This window comes from Triturus cristatus, chromosome 7, assembly GCF_964204655.1.
Source record: "Triturus cristatus chromosome 7, aTriCri1.1, whole genome shotgun sequence".
Taxonomy (NCBI): Eukaryota; Metazoa; Chordata; class Amphibia; order Caudata; family Salamandridae; genus Triturus; species Triturus cristatus.
The window spans coordinates 430631733-430651142 of record NC_140590.1 but is presented as its reverse complement, the minus strand read 5'-3'; the positions used below and the strand labels follow the sequence as shown (position 1 = coordinate 430651142).

The 19410-nt window shown below is 43.5% G+C and overlaps 1 protein-coding gene across 2 annotated transcripts in view; it reads left to right on the top strand.

Annotated features, from left to right (window-relative positions):
• GAS7 (growth arrest specific 7) overlaps positions 1-19410 on the top strand; it is a 1339070-nt gene that overhangs the window by 500879 nt on the left and 818781 nt on the right. The window lies entirely within an intron of this gene.

Sequence of the window (19410 nt, the reverse complement as noted above, 5' to 3'; positions counted from 1 at the left end):
ACGTGTTTTGGGACCCCCCTTTTTCTCAGCCCCCGCTTGACGAATCCCCCCGAGACTTTCAGGGAAGGAGCGGAGCGGAGTGCCCCACCTATTTTGAAAATTTCGCGAGGATTCGTCAATCGACGCAAAAGTTATTCCAAATAGAATGTTGCGGATTTCCTATGGAAACACGGTCCTAACTATAACTATCTACTGGCGACCGCCAGTAGATAATATATATATATATATCCATATATCCATCCGCTCCTGCTTTTCCTGGGTGCAGAAGATGTGGTAATTTATCACATGGATGACGTCATCAGTGATGTCATCAGTGATGTCATTTGAGATGTCATCAGTGATGTCATGAGTGATGTCACTGACCATGTCATGAGTGATGTAATATGTGACGTCATCAGCAGTGGATTGCAGGCGCGCGAGTTATAGTTAGCTGAACTAACTATAACGGGGGAATTTCATTGGTTTTTTACGAGTGAAATGTCCAGCTAACTATAACATGTGTGAAACCTATGGTTTTTTCAGTGAATTTGCAAGGTTTTTTAAATGCTAATTCCTAACTATAACGTGTGTGAAACCTATGGTTTTTTAAGTGAATTTGCAAGGTTTTTTAAATGCTAATTTATGAATGTATAATGCTCCGTACGCGCATGCGTGCGCACTCTGTGCGCGCACCGTGCACGCACGGCAAGTCATGTGATTTAGAAACCACACTTTTCATTGGTTTATAGTAGTATCGGGCCATGTGATTAAGAAACAACACTTTTCATTGGTTTATAGTAGTTTCAGTTCCAGAAACTTCCAACACCACACCCACTCCCCTCATTATTTCTTATGATTCCCTGGGAGAAGGAGCTGAGCAGCTTTTCCAGTACTCCAGTACTTGAGAATGGCAGAGCAGCAGTCATCTTCTGGGAGTGAGCAGGAGCCCCTTGTGAGACAGAGACAGAGGAAACAGAAAGACTCTTTTATCTGGCAATTTTTTAGATTTCCAGAGGGGCAGAAGAAGGTGAATGCTCCAAAAGTCACCTGCACTATTTGTAGTGTTGTCTTATAAAGAGGCGATCCTAAAAAGAAATACTCTTTTAGTATTTTCACTATGATCAGGCACATTAAAGGAGTACATCCTGTGGCTTTTGCTCGAGCTGCTACGGACAACCCTCCAGCAGCTCAGCCGAGCACATCATCGGCAGCTCAGCCGAGCACTTCATCTGCGGCGGCAGCTTCACCTGCTTCTGTTCCTCTGGATATACACCCTCTGTTCAAGAGGGTGCATATACGGTGCAATGCGTGCAATGCTCTTCTCTCTTATGGGGACATCAGCATTCCCCTAATAGAGAGCAAGATACAGCAGCACACATGTGGCACCCTATAATTTTTTTCATTTTTTTGTTCCTCTGTTCCTCAATTAACACAACGGCTCTTTTTAGAGCCACCTAACATCTAAACACTTAAATTTGATTTTTAATTCTATTTTTTTTATGGTTTTTTTTTTCCGCCGTGCGCGCACCCCTCGATTTAAAAAAAAAAAAAAAAAAAGTTTTTTTCACCCTTCATGGTCCTTCAGGGACCCCCTGTCAAAAGCTACGGGGTCAGGAACTCTGTACCCTGCTCCCTTTTCACATTCTCCACCTTTCTTTTTCACTGTCGCACACAAAATGGCGGCCGACACTGCCTGATTTCGACCGATTCGAATGTTGACTGACATGTAACCACCAATCACAATTACGCTCGCGCACGTTAAGGTGCGCGCACGGTGCGCGCACGGTGCTCGCTTATAGATATTTATGTACTTATAACTGCAATTTTCTCAGGAACTACTGAACAGATTGACACCATATATGCAAAAGGCACATCCCTGACCTGAGGACTACCTCTTTGCCAAATTTCAAGTAATTCTGTTCAGCCGTTCGGGCTGTACCTTCGACTAAAGGTCCTATGGGAAAATGCATGGGGAAAACGCGTTTTGGGACCCCCCTTTTTTCTCAGCCCCCGCTTGACGAATCACCCCAAGACTTCCAGGGTAGGAGCTGAGCGGAGCGCCCCATTAGTTTTGAAAATTTCGCGAGGATCCGTCAACCGGCGCCAAAGTTATTCAAAATAGAATTTTCAGATTTCCTATGGAAACACGGTCCTAACTATAACTATCTACTATCCCTTACCGCTCCAGTTTCTCAAACATACCGCAAGGTGTCCCACAGGGATCGGCAATAAGCCCCATCCTTTTTAATATATATATGAGCCCACTACCTTCAATTATAAGATCTCACGGCGTCAATTTAGTTAACTATGCTGATGATACTCAGCTTATCTTGTCCTTAGAAGGTGAGCATTCGGTTCCTGTGACAGACTTCCATGCATGCCTGCAGGATATACCAACTTGGCTTAGGGAGAACTCACTCCAAGTTAATTGTGAGAAAACTGAGATTCTATACTGCGCTACAGGAAGAGTTCCTCCTCCGCTTCCATCTAACTTTTGGCCAAGTACGGATAGTGCACTAGTGACTCCTAACCTTGCTGTACGTAACCTGGGTGTAACATTTGACAATAAACTGACGCTGGAGAAGCATGTTAATAAGATAGTCGGGAGCTGTTTCAGTTTGATAAGAGCATTTCGGAAAATATTCCCACTTTTTTCATCAGAAGCAAGGATGTTGATAGCCCGAAGTACCATCCTGGGCAGATTAGATTACTGTAATGCTCTGCTTTTGAACTCACCACAGTATCTGATCGAGAGATTGCAGAGAGTACAGAATATGGCGGCAAAGATAACCTTGGGACGACCACGTCGTTCCTCTACTCTGCAAGCCTTTTCGGAGCTACACTGGCTGCCAGTCCTCCAGAGAATCCAATTTAAAGCCCTCTGCCTTTTGTTTAAAGCTTTACATGGACAGGGGCCAAAATCTCTGCAGGAAAGTTTTAGCTGGTACACTCCACTTCGGCTGCTCCGTTCTTCTTCATCTAACCTTGTGATGGTGCAGAGAGTTAGGAAAATTAAGTCAGGAGATCGAGCTTTTTGCATAGCAGCCCCTCGACTTTGGAACACACTTCCACTGGATATTAGACAAATAGATAATCTGACGCAGTTCAGAAAAAGAATCAAAACTTGGTTATATCCCCGGGCCATCTCCCAGTTCTCCCGCTAAATTCTACGCTGATAGTACTCCTGTTATCCTGCACACACTCTAACATAGCGCCAGGTTACCCGTAGGGTGTCAGTAGCGCTCTATAAGCAATTATAATAATAATAATAATTTCCTATGGAAACACGGTCCTAACTATAACTATCTACTGGCGACCGCCAGTAGATAATCTATATCAAAGCTCCAAGGTTCCCACCTGTGGAGACGCACTCTGACATCCACTGCAGCAACCTTCATGAGGTAAAAGCCGGATCGGCATTGCTGCAGTGGATGTCAGAGTGCGTCTCCACAGGTGGAAACCTTGGAGCGTTGATATATATATATATATATATATATATATATATATATGTATATATATATATATATCTAATGTACACATACATGCACGTGTATATATAGGCAATTCAGTGCACCCTTTTCAGTTGTAGTAACAATCACTTTTTGCTCCTGCTCACCATAGCATATAGGATGGCGCTATAGGTTATTTAAAAATGGCTGCCTATTAAAGGGTCCATGCATGTCTTCAAATGTTATTTGTTGTGGGTAATCACAAAGCAAATGCATTGGGATTTGTGTACATATTAAAAGGATTGGAATTGAATCGTGTGATGTTTAACAAGAAAATGATAAACATTGGACAACCATCTAAATAAATAAATCCTGATTACACATTTGTCAACGACTGAATAACTGAATACATATCATGGAATTTTAAGAATTTCTTAAAGGAGTGCAATATAGGGATGCTGATCTCATCGGAGACAACGCATCCTTATTCTATATTGCTCAACGCCCTGGATCAGAGGGCGATACCCACGTGCACCCGACACCTGGAGAAACTGATTTACCACAGATCATGTTATTGTATCTAGGAGTGCCACAAGACACATAATTATGTAATCAAAAAGCAAGTCACGGTTGACTGCCCTTGTGCATGTGTGCAAATGCATGAGTGGTCCTCTTTGAATGAATGGTTTTAGTTTTGCTTTATTAGAAGATGGACGTCCACTAATGAATGTGTCCGCAAATATGAGCTGCCATCATCATATGGTTTTTAGAAAAGTTACCAAAAACTTTTCAAGATGGCCACCCAAATGAGCACAGACATACACATGCACCGACAGCCATATTTTAATGTGTTTTTTTATATAGAAGAATAAAAAGCTTTCAAAGGAAGCAAGCACTGGCAAAATAAATAAATCTGCAGCAAATTCAAGACTTATTGGCTGCTCCATTGCTTGTTTTGCTGTGAAACCGTTCAAGCATAATGGATCTAACTTAGGAACTGCTCTGTGCCGTCTAATATCCTTCCTTATTGTGTTTGCTCCATCAAAGTTCATTATTTACATTTACACACCTTTGGAATTAAGTTCCAGATTGTGAGCCAGAAATGTTGGTAATATGTGCTTCTCGTTGAAAGGAGAACATAGCCAAAGTTGTGGTTCTGTTAATACCCAAAATATAATAAATATATGGTTGCAGGTAGCCTGCTTCAAAATACTTCTTTCGTAGCACAACCATAGCTTCATATTTCCAAACTTTACAGCCTACATTTGAAATTGCCAGTTTGTTGTCAGACATAAGATATTTTGTGATCAATATCGTAGCGTTTCTACTATTAGAGTATGCCTCTGGCATCTGCTGTGTTCAACTGTGGGCATTCTGCGTCTCCAGAGCTTAGAACTCTACCTCCAGACAATGAATGCAGAAGAGTGACCTTACTTGCTTGGCAGCAGACTTCCAAAGCTGTGTCTGGCTCACATGTTCTACAGACTCCTGTGAAGTTTAGCATAACAAATTACGTAAACAGTTAAGTAACACTGCCCATTCTAGAACATTTCTGGCACACTCTCTGGAAACCTCAAGTATAGATAACAGATGTTAAATCCACATGCATGCAGGATGCTGTTCAGCAGGATAAACACAGAACTCATAATTAAAACTCTCAGCAAATGAAAAATCAAAGATTAACTGGAACATGAACACAAATCAGGAAGTCAAAGTATCGATAAATACGTTGTTTTTGTACAACAGTCTATGATGATTGCGGGGTGATCTTGCAGTGCTGCACCATGGGGTAATTGTATCCACATACTTTGTGGTGAATAAGAAATAATCGAATCATAGAGACTGATGTGAGGTCAGTGCTTAATTAGAGTCAGTGGTTGCCGATGGGGCCCACCAACACTATTTTTTTGGAGACTGGCCCTTGTTGTTCCTTATCAGACACTTACCAAGAGCGAGAGGGGAACAGCACACAAAGGGGCAGGAAGAGGGAAGTGAAAGGCCGAAAACCTTTCACAAAGAGAGAAAGCAGAAACCTGCAAGAGTGAGATAAAGGGGCAGGGGGAGTCTGGTAGTGGATTAAAGAGGTATGAGGTGTATTGAAGACTATGCAGCCTTGGTGTTTGGCGCCCCGACATTAAACAGCACAGGCGTCTGAGCAGAGCTTTAGGCCCCAGCACTCATTCTTTTACAAATTAAGCACTGTGTGGTTTATTAGAAAAACATAAACAACCCCTTTCCCCTGTCTTTACCACCGTACAGCTAGAGAGTTGTACCATCCCTATATTGCAGAGTGAACAACCTCACATAGATTGGTAGGCTGTGGGGTAACCATAGAAAGTGATGAGGAGGATACATTTTTCAACCACAGTCTGGAAATGTTTGTGAGACAGGCAGAGTTTCATTGATTGACTCACTGCAAGTGTTGGATTCCTCCTGCAGGATGCCCTGCCATTGAGTAGTGGGTAAATGGTGCCAGGGTGAGGAGGGTCTGCCAGGGGTGAAGTGCTCAGAAATTGCTTATTTTATTCATCTGCTACCACTCCTGCTTTCTTTAGCCCTGATCTGCAGTGGTTAAACACAGCTGCTGTGGGGGAGTGATGTTCTTCAAATTCCCACCACCCAAAGTCCCACACTGTGGTCAGCACTTTGGGTGGAAGAGAATCGTGCTGCAGAGCGCAGTCCGTGTGCTGCCACTCACGGTTGTGAGGGGCAGTAGGAATGATTTTTTTCCAAAGAGGTGCATATTAGCAGACTCTGCATGACCACCCATTCGCATTCAACAACACAAATCAACATGTCCAATGGATGGTAAATGAGAAGAAGCAATGTCTTAATTCAACTTGTGTTCCATCTGCTTTACTGAAAATGCGTTCATAATGAATAAGTCAATATTTAAATTGAAAATGTAGGTAAGCGCTCTGGTTGCAACAGTAGATGCTTACATGTTGTAGTTCTTTCTGGAGCATACAACTCTGCAATGTTTTTCAATGATGAAGTGTAAAAAAAACAACAAAAAAGACGGGTACAAGCTTAAAGCAGCCGTTGGGACTCTTAGGCACATTGCCGCTCATGCCAGCTAGTTGCGTATCATGTTTGCCTGAAAATGTGCTATCAATTTTAAGGTCTGTAGTACAGTATAGAAAAATAAAAGCAGCAATACCCTCAAAATAAAGACCAATTCTAAGGGCCCTAATACTCTTATACACAAGAATTATCTCTTGAATGTAAGTTGCTGCTTTAGGTCATAGAATTACATTTGGGAAGCCATGCTCACAAGATCCCTGTATGTTGTAGAGAGACGCTCCAGCTCCAATGGCGTTCAATGGCGCCCCTGTGGCGCAGGGGGACTCACAGCTCTGAAGGGGCCCCTTACCCTGTCAGAGGGCCCCCATTCAGCAGAATCTCAATGAAAATATGTGAGATATTGGAGACTCGGGTGGGCCCTTTTATACTCTGCCGAGGAGGGCCTTCATTTTGCATTAAGCCTCCGGGCGTCCTCCTTAAAACTTATAAATCTTATTATAGCCATTCTAACAATAATAGGCTTTTTATGTAGTATTGAAGTCTCAGTTTAATGTTACTGAATTCCGTATCCTCAGAGGTTTTATTGCTGAGCTGACTTAGTCAGTATTTGCACATTTAACCTACAGTTCACGCAAATGGCAGCAGCGAGCGTTTCACTGAGACCTCAAATAATATCCCCATACCTCTGGATATATAGTGCTCTATGTCACACAAGCATGGTTGGTGCAAAATGCAGTCGGAGCACAAGTCCTAAAAAAGAAGTGGGGGACTAACCAGGTTAGGCAGTATGCAAGTGAAATCATGACATGTGCCATCACATCGCATGATGTCACGACGTGTGACATTGCATGTAACATAACAGGAAGTGACCTCAAAAGAAGTGACATCAGAAATTAAGACCTCATACATGTTTATCAGGTATAGCATGAGTACATTTTAGCACATTATGAGATTTAACAAATGAGATTTGGCCTTGGGGTTGTGTCAAAACAGTGGCTCAATCCTAACACAAAATCTGGGCCTCATCTAATATATATTTTAAAACCCAGTCATAAAGAAATTGACAAGGAGAAGCATGGCAGTAGATCTATTCTGCTGAATTGGTTGCAAAGTCTGCATTTTAAAATATTTTATGTGTGAAGGCATCTGCTGGAAAGGTGCCCAGTAAATCTCAGAGAATAGTAATAATGGTGAGATAACTCTGGTGGCTAACAAATTTTCTGGAGAGATCTGTGTGTTGTGAAGTCCCAGATTTGAATCAAAGTAGCCCAGCGGGTTAATGTATCTCCTGCAAGGAGCATCTCGTAACATGCAGATGACAGATTTTTATTTAATGTTGATAGTAAAGTGAGTTACTGCTTTTAACACCGAGATGCTTTTGTTATCTGCATTTCATAAATTGTAATTCTTGTAATATAGCACAGTGAGCTATGAAGGACATGTGACCTCCTACACCTTGTAACCAGGTCTCATGTAACTCATCTTGTACATTGAGTTACACATGTACATGATTTATTGTCAGTGTAAAATGTGTATGTTAAGTAAAGAGCTCTGACGCGCTGCATTGGGTTGCATAGTGCTATTGAAATTGTTGTTTGTGTAAATACTTGGACAGACAACCACACCTGACATTCTTACAGTGCATGCATCTCTTATATACAAGGACTGAACAAAGTCAAAAGCATGCCTCGCTTGAGAACCTGTGGAGCGATAACAAGTCGTGTGCCTTTGTTTCCCTTCCGTGGCATTTATGTTTAAGTGTGAGGTTCTGGGCCTGATGGCTCCTTAACTTGACCCAGCTGGAGGCGAAAAAAAGCTCCCTCGCTGCCTGCACGTTTCTGCTGGGAATAAAAAACAGGCAACGTACAGGCACTTCTAAACATGTCCGGGTGTCTGAAAATGACACCGGGACAAGTTCAGCATATTTCTGTGGGGCCAAAGTTCTTGGCCGGAGGGATGGCATCTACCCTGTGTAAATAGTGGGTACATTTCTATGGTTTGCGTTTTTGTTAACAATTGTAGATCTGGTATATATTCCCCAGCTCTATTTAATTTGGAGTAGATAAGATTCCTTTTTGTTCTAAATGCACACTGCTTTCACCTTGTACATTAACAGGAGAACTCGGTTTCTATCGTACCCGTTCTGCTCTGTGTGCTTTTGGAAGAGCCAGTCTGAGCTATTTTCTTTTTTGTTTTATACTCTCAGTGATCTGTAATCTGAGGCAACAACCCCATAAAGGTGGAGGTAAATTAATATTACCTGCTAGGTGAGTCATTTGATATTTGATATTTTCACTTATCTAGACGTTTTATCTGGTTTTAAATCACGTGTGTAGTTGGATATCACGTGTGTGGTGTTTTGAAGGGAGTTTATAATGTTTGAATTGATAATGAAACTGTTATCTATGTTTGATTTTCATAGACACTGGACCGTACTGCAGCTGGTTCTTTGGTCACAAACCATCATAATATTGAGTATGGTTTTTATTTCATTTTTTCACTGATTTTGAAGCAGAGTGATAACATTGGAGGTCCTGATGAATGCCGCGAATTTGTAGTCATCTGGCAGAAACATGTCCACCATTAATGATTAGGATATTATTTCAGTCCTACATCACCTCTTTTTAATCCTAGCCTATGGGGACAAATAGTAAATTGATTTCTGTCACCCAGTAGCTAGTTTTATACACTTTTTTCCTTATTTGCACTCTGCCCCTCACTCCCGCTGCCTCAATTGGTATCCTTATAGAACACCTCACGCTCCTCTCTTTTTGTTTTGAGAGTTGTAGCCCACACTGTACACCTTGCGGTTGCAGTGTGCAAGAGGGGACCCAATGATGAAGCATGTCACCCTCGGGTGAGTGAAGGTTCTCGTCTTTATAAGATTAGATTCCCTTCTTGTCCGTTTTCATCCTCTTTTGTAGCAGCATCCCATTATCTTTTGTGAGTAATATGGAATTTCTTTAGTCAGAGGTTCCTTCAACCTCGCTAAAGGCATCAAAGAATAACACTGTCATCTGAACTCTGCATTTTGGTAAAATGCCCAGATGTTTCAGGCCCCGCCCAACTGTACGACCACACTGACATAAGGCATCAGGCACCTCTGGGCCAGTTTTGTGGTGACTGGAACATGTACATCGTTGTGTGGTCACTGAGTCATTTCCATGTGTATGCGACCTTTCCACGGTTTCATTGTTAATAGCAATAGTTTCCACCACATCACGACCTCCATTGTGTTGGGCATGTAGCTATAACAAAGCTCCTTTATTGCAAATATGAAACGCTCAAGTTTGTGTATAAAATGCCAAAAGCAAGCACCAGTTATTTGGGGAAGAGGGATAATATATTTAAATAACATTTCCACAGCACAGTTTTGGAAACCATCTACCACTGTCATTATTTTGAGCAATGTAGGTTGTTTGTTATTAGTTTACTTTGTGATGTGGTAAGAAACTATGGGGCCAGTAAGAGATTGTTACAGTTTTCAAAAGCAAATACTTTTGAGAGAAGCGTACTCTTATTTGGGCCTGACACACTATCTCTGGAACAGCTCCTTTTTGCCTACAAATTGGGCTAACTTCTGCTGACGATCACAACTAGAAAGTGTTAGTTTTTCGTTGAGCTGCCTCACGTTTATGTATTTGGGACATGGCTTGACTTTTTTTTTTTTTTTGGTTATCCTGCCTGCTGTTTCATACTTAACAGGCCATTAACACAATCTGACACAGATCTTTAGAAATTGCTAAGCATTGAAAAGGGTAAGTGCTATGGGGCCCACAGAACCGACCGTCCCATATTTGAGCTCCGGGTGGGTGAAACCAACAAATGCCCTCCCAGGCAGCAGTAGGGTGCCTTGCTGCACCCCAGACATAAAGGCGCAAAATGGAATAGATTAGTGTGCTTTAACCAGAGCACACAATCATCTGTCCATCCACTCATGTCTCCTGGATTTGTTGTGTTGTTGGGCTCAAGGCTGATTGGTGAAAGAGGCAATAGATTTCATGGGTAAAGATTGTGAAGATCACATCTGTGCTTATGTTATATTGTAAATGTTCTTAGTACAGTGGTGTAAAGCAAAACCATGGGGCCCGCCTGCAGAATGTGACGAGACACCCCAAAGTCTCCCATATCTCACAGATATATTGTGGCCTTGGCCTGGATGGGGCCCTTATGAAGAGTTTGTAGGCATCCTAAAGGGTGAGGCCGCCCTGCACCCCGGTGGCTGCAAGGGTCTGTGTTATGCATCTGTCTTAGTGCACCATAGTCAACTGTTGCATGCTCGTTGGCTTTTCGCTGGTAATTGCCTGTTTGTGAGGTTCACACCCACACACAAAACATTCTAGTTGCTCATGATAATCACGATCATTGTGATTAAGAAATCTTCCAGGGTCGTCCGATAGATAGCAGTTGACTTAAGACCAGTTTTAAGACCCGCCAAGTGGGTCCAGGCACCAAATTAAGTGTCCCAATTAGCGAATCAGATAGTTAAAACAGTGGCCTACATTTGGAAACCGGTGCAGTCTTAAACTTGCAAAGACAAGGTGTAAAGGAGTTTACATAAAATGGGAAACCATCACTGCTTAATTTGAGATGGTGTTTACCAGTGCTCGACACCAGCACTTAATTCTCAACATGGCTCTTATGATAGTTAACCTCCTGGTGGCACTGTTCATCTTATTTTGTGGGGAGCACAAAAAAGTGTTTAATTCTGCAATATATATTAAAAGCTCAAAATGCCTACCTCCCAGGCAATTCTGATACTTGTGGGTCACCTGGAAATGCCTGAATTGTCACACTTGTAAGAATGTTATTCGTTGTGATGGTACTGGCATTGGCAGTGCTGGCAGGGGCAAGAGGTTGTGCAAGCTGCAGGGCCTACAGAAAAGGGCCCTAGCACCCACCTTTTCACAAATTAAGCACTCGAGGCTATATGCATTTGTGCTTGCTGATGTAATGTTTGTGATAACATTAGGGAAATTATCAGAAAATTCCGGCCCAGCACACCATAAAATATGTCCAAAAGCCAAAAAATACAGCCCAGCACTGATCTTTCAGAGCAGCACTTCCGGCACTGCCAGTTACCCTCTAGGTCAGTCCGGCCATGTTCCCACGCGTGCCTTAAGCACAAGGGCACACACTGCAACATGTACAAACCTTTTGCTAGGGCAGAAGTGAGCTAATTACGCTGATGTCCCGCCATCTCCATAAACATTCTGTTATCAGCTCTCTGCTGAAGCAACCAGGAAGGCCTGCCAGTATTAAACTTTAGGAGCCTGCCTCACGTTTTAGATACAATATTAATAGTTCTGCGACCCGGATGAAGATAGAGAAATGTCACCCTTGAAAGCGGCTCGAAGGATTTTACAGGAAAAACTACTATGAAAAAGAGTTTGTTTCCTCCACCTCTGTAGATATTTTATTGAAACTCTGAAACTGGCACCTGAAACAAATTCAATGTCTTTGACCCCTCGTTTTTCAATAGAATAGGGAAACCACGGGCATTGTTACTTCAGGACGTATGGAAAAGCTGCCTCAGCCTTCTCTGTTTCAGTGCCTCCAGTTGCGCGGTGGTCGTAGGCAGGGCTTTAAGTGGGCCGGGTCTCACCGAGTCTGAGCACCTGCAGTTTTTAATTAACCCCTTCAGTGCCCATGACGAGCTGGACTCGTCATGGGCCGCGGTGGCGCTGTGCCCATGACGAGTCCAGCTCGTCATAGACCCCGCCCGCTAATGCAACGGCCGGCACAGGGCGGGGAAAGGGGCGGGCACTGAAGGGGTTAAAGGAGGCTTTAAAACGGGTCTCTATCGGGCTCTGTTTTGTGCCTGGCACAGGCGGTCCGTTTTTTTTTCCGGACTTGCTGTGACAGCAGGCACATCATGTGCACGTACACACACTGCTCGCTTCTCACTAGTGGAGAAGTTAGGGCATGACGTCATGCCAGGTGAACGTTGTAGGGGAAGGGAAATCCTTTAAAGAGTCATTTTCTCTCTCGATTTTCCTTATCTTTTTGAAAAGTCAGGAGAAGCAACATTGTCGCGGTGTCACCAGGGCTTGGAACCTTTTTCAATATTATATACAACAAACCATAGATGCTGCTTATTTATCTTATGCAACTAACAACCATTGACAAAGGCAATAGTCCTGACTTGTTGTAGGTATGATGTGACTTGTTGTGTCATATATCTGGATGCAGTGACAGAAACAGCAAAATACAAGTCGGGCGACACACTATGCTAAGAACAGATTTTTAGCGTACGTGTTTTTAAGCCACGCCCTTAATTACATTGGCCATGTACCTTTGAGAGACCCCTCAGTTTTTTCATCTCACTTAAAGCCCTGCCTGTAGGGTTTGCTTCTGCGCCTCCAGCCTAAGGCCGCTCTTTGAAAGTGGCCACCAGTTGGATGGGACAATAAACTGTTGAGGGGAAATATTGACTGATGTGTGGGTTTACATAGCAGTATTGACCAAAGCTGGAGGCCGCTGATAGGTAATAATTGATGAGGTTTTCAAGAGAGAGAAAGAGGGGCCCCTTCAGAACCAAAGGACTAGGGCACTATTCAGTGAAAAAGAAACAATCCTCTGGTCAAAGTTACAACAAACTATGTGCTCGACCCTCTGTTATACTAGAGAACCAGCCCTTCTAACTGTCTAGAGCTTGAGACAATTGGACCATGTATAATCAACAGGTAAGTTAAAAACAATACATTTATCCAAAAACTAAAATATGTAAACATATGATTTATTCACAAAATCTCACATGTGATAACACAATAGTAATTTAGCATTGTATCTTGCAATATTTACATAAACAATACATGATTAAAACAAATTCACAAAAAACATAAACAATACATACTAAAAGGAAGAGAGTAAAGAATAGACAAACAAAATATGTCATTAAACTTTACATATCCGTGATATCACACTACTTTTTGCGTAGAACTTGGTGTTTTTATGGTTTTCATCTCGTTCTATCGCCTGTGTTCACGGATTATGTAGTAAAAAAGGCGTCGACGCGTTTCGATGGTATTAAAATGTTTCCATCTTTATCAAGACAACATGATGGACTCTCTCACGTTGATTAAAAAAGCTTATTGATATAACCAGATAAAAACCTAGGTCAATATTCTAAAGACCAATATTCTTCATATGGTTTCTTCATATAATTTCTGGTGTTCAAAAGAAAGGGTAGTTGGTTCTGTCCCAGCTTGTAATTGTAAATTCTTTAAACAAAGATCGTCCTATCTTGAGAATGAGCTAGGGTTGTTGGCTAAACCTCAGTGTAGATATTCCAAAACGGCTGCTCCAATATTCTCAGCCTGGTACTGTTCCCTTTTAAATTGGGATCAATTTGTATAGATGTATGCACCCACATGGATTTCGTCAGGAATGGTTGATGAGGGCCTGGGCTTCACTTCCGGATTGACCAATTAATCCATCCTGATCAATAATTCCATGTAGGAATAATTACCTGACTGCGGCCTCTCCCTTAAACACTACTGCTTAACCTGTCCGTGGAATGAGTACAAATATACCGTACTACAGGTTTTTTTTAGTACTGAGGGAGTTAATGCACTGAGGCCCAGGGAGATATAGTGATTTCCATAGGATCACGCATTGTATCAAGATTGGAATCTGTGATGAGAGAAGTTATGTTATGTTATGTTATTGTTTTCTTATATAGCGCACAGATGCCGCAGCCAAGAGGCGTCCCGGCGCTCAAGGAGAAGGAACACACAACACAACAATGAAAACCAGAACACTAACTATACAGAGGAGAATAAATGGGTTTTTAATTGTTTCCTAAACTGAAACAAATCGTGGATGGAACGAAGTGAGGCAGGCAAAGAGTTCCATAATGTAGCCGACATCACCGAAAAGGAACGTCCACCCATTCTCGTCTTTTTAAAACGAGGAACAATGGCCAGATTGGACCCTGCAGATCGAAGAGCTCTTGAGGGGACATAATGGAGAATGGTCTGGGAGAGAATAGGGGGGGAGGCCAAATTGAGAATTTTGAAAGTAAGGCACATAGCCTTGAACTTAATTCTATGGCCTACTGGGAGCCAATGGAGGTCATGGATAGTGCTGCGAGCAGAAACAAATTTAGGGAGGCCTACCAGCATACTGGCCGCCGCATTTTGTACCCGCTGAAGGCGTGCAAGCTCAGCTTGATTAACACCCAGAAACAAGGAACTGGCATAGTCCAATCTGGTCAACACCAGAGCTTGGACTATGATTTGCCTGGTGTCTGCGTCAAAAAATTTGAAAATAGGCCGAAGGCATTGTAGAGCACCAAAACAAGTTCCTGCAACACGCTTGATGTGGGGAATAAAAGACAGTTGATCGTCAAGCCATATGCCCAAATTTCTAACTTCGGCGACTGGAGTAGGGATAGGACCCAATTCTGGAGGCCACCATTGGTCTCCCCAGAGCTCACTGTCTCTACCAAAAAGAATAACCTCCGTCTTGGTGGCGTTGAGTTGTAGGCGATTGTTCGCCATCCAACCGGCGACAGCTTTAAGGGCTGCCTGAAAGGTGGGGGCGTTCATATTAGAATCGCCATTAAGTGATACCGCCAGCTGTGTATCATCGGCGTATGACACTATTGTGAGACCAAAGCTAGCAGCTACCTGCGCCAGTGGTGCAACATACAAATTAAAAAGGGTGGGGCTGAGGGCCGAACCCTGTGGAACTCCCTGCAGAATGGGGCGTGGGGCAGAGATGTAAGGAGGAGTAGAAACTTTAAAGGTTCGACCCGTAAGAAATGATCGAAACCAGTCGAGTGCTTGTTCTCCAACTCCTGCCTCCACGAGGCGGTGTAAAAGGATGTGGTGGGAGACCGTGTCGAAAGCGGCACTTAGATCCAATAGGATCAGTGCCGCCGTCTGACCTTGGTCTAGTATTTTCCTAATATGTTCCACCACCGCCAAGAGAGCGGTCTCTGTACTGTGACCGGCTCGAAACCCATTCTGGGAGTTATCTAGTATGTTTGCTTCTTGCAGGTGAAGGGATAATATCCTATTGGCATGAGCTTCGGCTAATTTAGCCGTCCAAGGAAGGAGGGAGATAGGTCGGTAGTGCTCTGATTTGGAAGGATCAAGAGAAGGTTTTTTTAGAATTGGTATGATAGTGGCCTGCTTCCAGGCGGTGGGAACACTACCAGTACTAAAAGAAAGATCAATTAAACTCTGCATCGCCGGGTAACAACAGTCGGCGAAGTCACGAAATTGCGTGGGTCTCATAGGGTCATCTGGAGAACCTGATTTAACTTTGATCGTCAAATTTAGGAACTCCTCTTGGGTAGGACCTGGAATGGCTAATAAGGATTTAGAAGTCAGAGGGACACTGTTTATTTCACTGACAAAAGGCATAACGAACGACCTGTATATGGCCTCCACTTTTTCAACGAAAAACGAGGCCAGTTCTTCGCAATGTGTCATAGAGGCAATGAACGTAGAGGCGGCTCTTTTGTTGGTGAGGTCCTTGCACACCCTAAAAATGGTCTTAGCAGGGTTGGTACTGTTCTTTATTTCCTGTGAATAAAAAGCAGCCCTGGCTGAACATATGGCCCTATGATACCTCCTGATGCAAGATCTATAGGCTGTTTTAAGATCAGTATCATAGTTTTTGCGCCAAGCGCGTTCTGCTTTTTTACAGGATACTTTCAGTACCCTAAGAGATTCGTCATAACAGGGACTGGGGGAGCCGGATTTAGCCTTGCTCAACCTAGCTGGTATAAGGGTATCCAGAGACTGGACTAGCCACTTACAAAAATCGTCATAACCACGAGAAACTTCCTGAAAAGGTTGAGGTTGGTGCTGCAGCAACAGGTGGTGAAAGTGCTTTAGATTTAAGTTTCTCCAAGGACGCTTAAGAGTCTTAGATAAGTTGTTATTGGCTAGAGGGATGTTAGTAGCAATATGCGTTTCGATCAGATAGTGATCAGTCCAGGCCGTAGGCTTGGGCTGGAGCACTTCAATATTAGAGGTGATGTTTGTCAGAAAAGGATCCAACAGGTGTCCACCGATATGAGTCGGGAATTTGACCAGTTGGACTAATTGAAATGCCTCAAGATCCGAAAGCAAGCTTTGGACTGGGTTGGAAAGTGGTGCTTCCATATGGAGGTTCAGATCACCAACAACCGTAAAATTATTGGTTTTCAGAACTAAAGAAGAAACCACATCCGGAAGGCTAACTCGAAAAGCTCCATCAGGACCGGGAGGCCTGTAGATTAAAAGTCCCGCGAAGGTGAAGTGGGGACTTACAGTAATGTTAAAGTGCGCGCTCTCACATCCAGCTATAGTGATGGGTGACCAGACACACGAATAGCAAGTTTTTACCGCGACTGCGATGCCGCCACCTCTGCCATTACGATGGGATGAGTGCATGGTATAGCCTACTGGGAGGGCTAAGTTAATCACAGCCGTAGAATTATCGTGAAGCCACGTTTCGGTGAAAAAGAAAATATCTGGACTTTCATCGGTAATTAGTGAAAAAATTTCTTGCGAGTGGCAGGCCAATGACCTTACATTCAAAAGAAATATTTTAAGAGGCGAACAGATATCAGAGGCTCGTACGGGACCAGTAGTGCGAACTCTAGGGGATTTAGATTGAAAGAATAGGATGGGTTGTGGTGCCGGGAGAGTGAATGAACAAATAGGGCACTGATAAGGACCACAAAGTGGATCCAAGGTGCCATGGCAGCATCCATTTACCCCGCGGCGCAACGCGCGTAGATCCTCAGAAGATAGCATCCTGAGATGGCAAAGAGCCCTGCCAGGCCCTGCCTAGCGCGGACGAGCGCAGACGGGCAGGACTCTGGCTGGACTCAGGCGCGATGAAGGCGCTCCGCTGCGCGTCACCGCTGCGCGGCCGATAGAAGGCTCTAATAGGCTCAGCAGGCCTAAATCTCGCGAGAATGCGCGAGTGCCCGAGCCCTATCCAAAATGGCGCTCAAATTAGTCCCCGGTACCCCGTGATCCCGGACCCGCCAAAGGCAGTGGTGGTAGTCCCCAGAGGGGGTTTTAGAATGCAGAATGAGGCCAGGGGGGTCGCTGCAGGTAAAAAGTCTCCAGGGGCATAGCATAATAAGTTTCCACATTACCAGTTGGGCTGATCAAAGCTTAGAAAACAAATCTCTGTGATTCACAGACCCAGGGTGGATTTCAACTAAAATCAAAACCAATACACTCACACCCGAGTATGCTGCCGTGGTGAGAAATGAGATATGTTCCCAAAACTGAGACTTTTTGCCTGTTTATGTACCGGAATTGGAGCCTATTTAATCACTAATTTTGAGGGCCATAGATTAGCCCTGTGAGCATGCAGCCTGCCTGACCCTTTCACTGTGTAAATAAGACACACTTGGGTGTTGAGGTTGCAGTTCTTCAAACCACAAACTGGCTCTACTTGAAAATGCCTTTGATGCATGACAGCTGTTCCAGCCCCCACATCTGCAGCTCAACTGTCTGCCAATGGACAGGGCGCAAGAATCCACCATTGAAACTACAGATCAATATGACCTACCGCACTTACCACTTGCACACACCTATCTATAGGCCCTCTTACACATCTCACTTATGTACACATTCTCCTAAAATGTCAGTCATTTTACCACTTCTCATCTACGAGAAACATCCCCACCCACACAGAAGTGCAATTCACTTGCCCATCTACTTATCAAGTATGTTCACACAATCCCCTCTCTTACAACACAGAGTCTCCACTCTCCTCTTTCTATACACCCATCACCTGAAGAAATGTTAGGCATGGATGTGGTGTACATGCAGGCCTACTTGCAGTAAGCTTGGTTGTACCAAATGAAATCCAAGTGCGCTTCGCGGATTTGGTCTTACTGAATCTGCCACTACTCTGTGTGCCTTCTCCTGTCCGCTGACTAGCCAAGGATATTGATGGATTCTAAGCGGACCATAGCATCGAAGGGCCCGATGTAGCCAGCTGTATCCTCGGCTGAAAGAACCACGCTGCTTTTCTGTGTTGTAGGCTGGCAGTATGGCCCAGCTGAAAGGAAGTCGAGTCATTTATTGACATAAAACGAGCTCGTGCTAAACTCACTTTGCTTTGGGTTTTATAGGTTTACGTTTCTTAGTTTTAAGTACAGGTTGTCCTCATGCAGGAAGATCTAAACGGGCTTTCCAAATCCTGCCTCCCACGCAAAAGCAGGAACATGTAAACAGTAAATGTTAAAAAGCGGAGCAAATGGACACATCATTAAGAGGGTTGGCGTAAAGTCAAACTTACGCAAAACACTGAATACAAAAAATGCGAAAATAATTACTTGTAGATGTAAATAGAATGAACATATGAATAAAGTGACAAATACTGGAAGTGGCTCTGCCTGAAGTCCTCAGAAACAAATGTGTGGCTGCGATAGAGCTTGTGTGAGGTTGAATCAGCCTCTTATCCACTTCTGCGGGGCACAGCTCCCCACTCAAGGAATACCACTCTCATGGTCACCGAGAAGACACAGCCCAACCTGTCTACACAAGAATGTACCAGACACATTGGTAAAATCAGGACACCTCTGCCCTAGACCTCAGAGAAAACTTGAGGTTCTTGCTCTCTTTTTTGAATTATTTAATCTGGTTTCATGTGCAAAAATATATACAAAAGCGTTTTTTATGTTATGTTACTGTGTATTTGCATCATTCAGCATTATTTGGCCTCTTACTTTCTACAGACCTTGGTCTGCCATTGGTTTTCATCTAGCGGAGGTATCATCCTGGTGAAAAGTTATTGCCAAACCACATTTTGTATGTTTGGAAGTGTGATTTGGAGGATGTGCACCATACTTGAGAGGGTGGTCCTTGACGGTGTTCTGTCTTGTGACCTTTAGCCCAACTATTGTGAATGAGGAGTGCAATGTGGGCTACAGAGTGGTTCACATATGGGTTTCTGGTCCTTAAGTCGTTGGTGTCGTTTACTGTAGCTGATG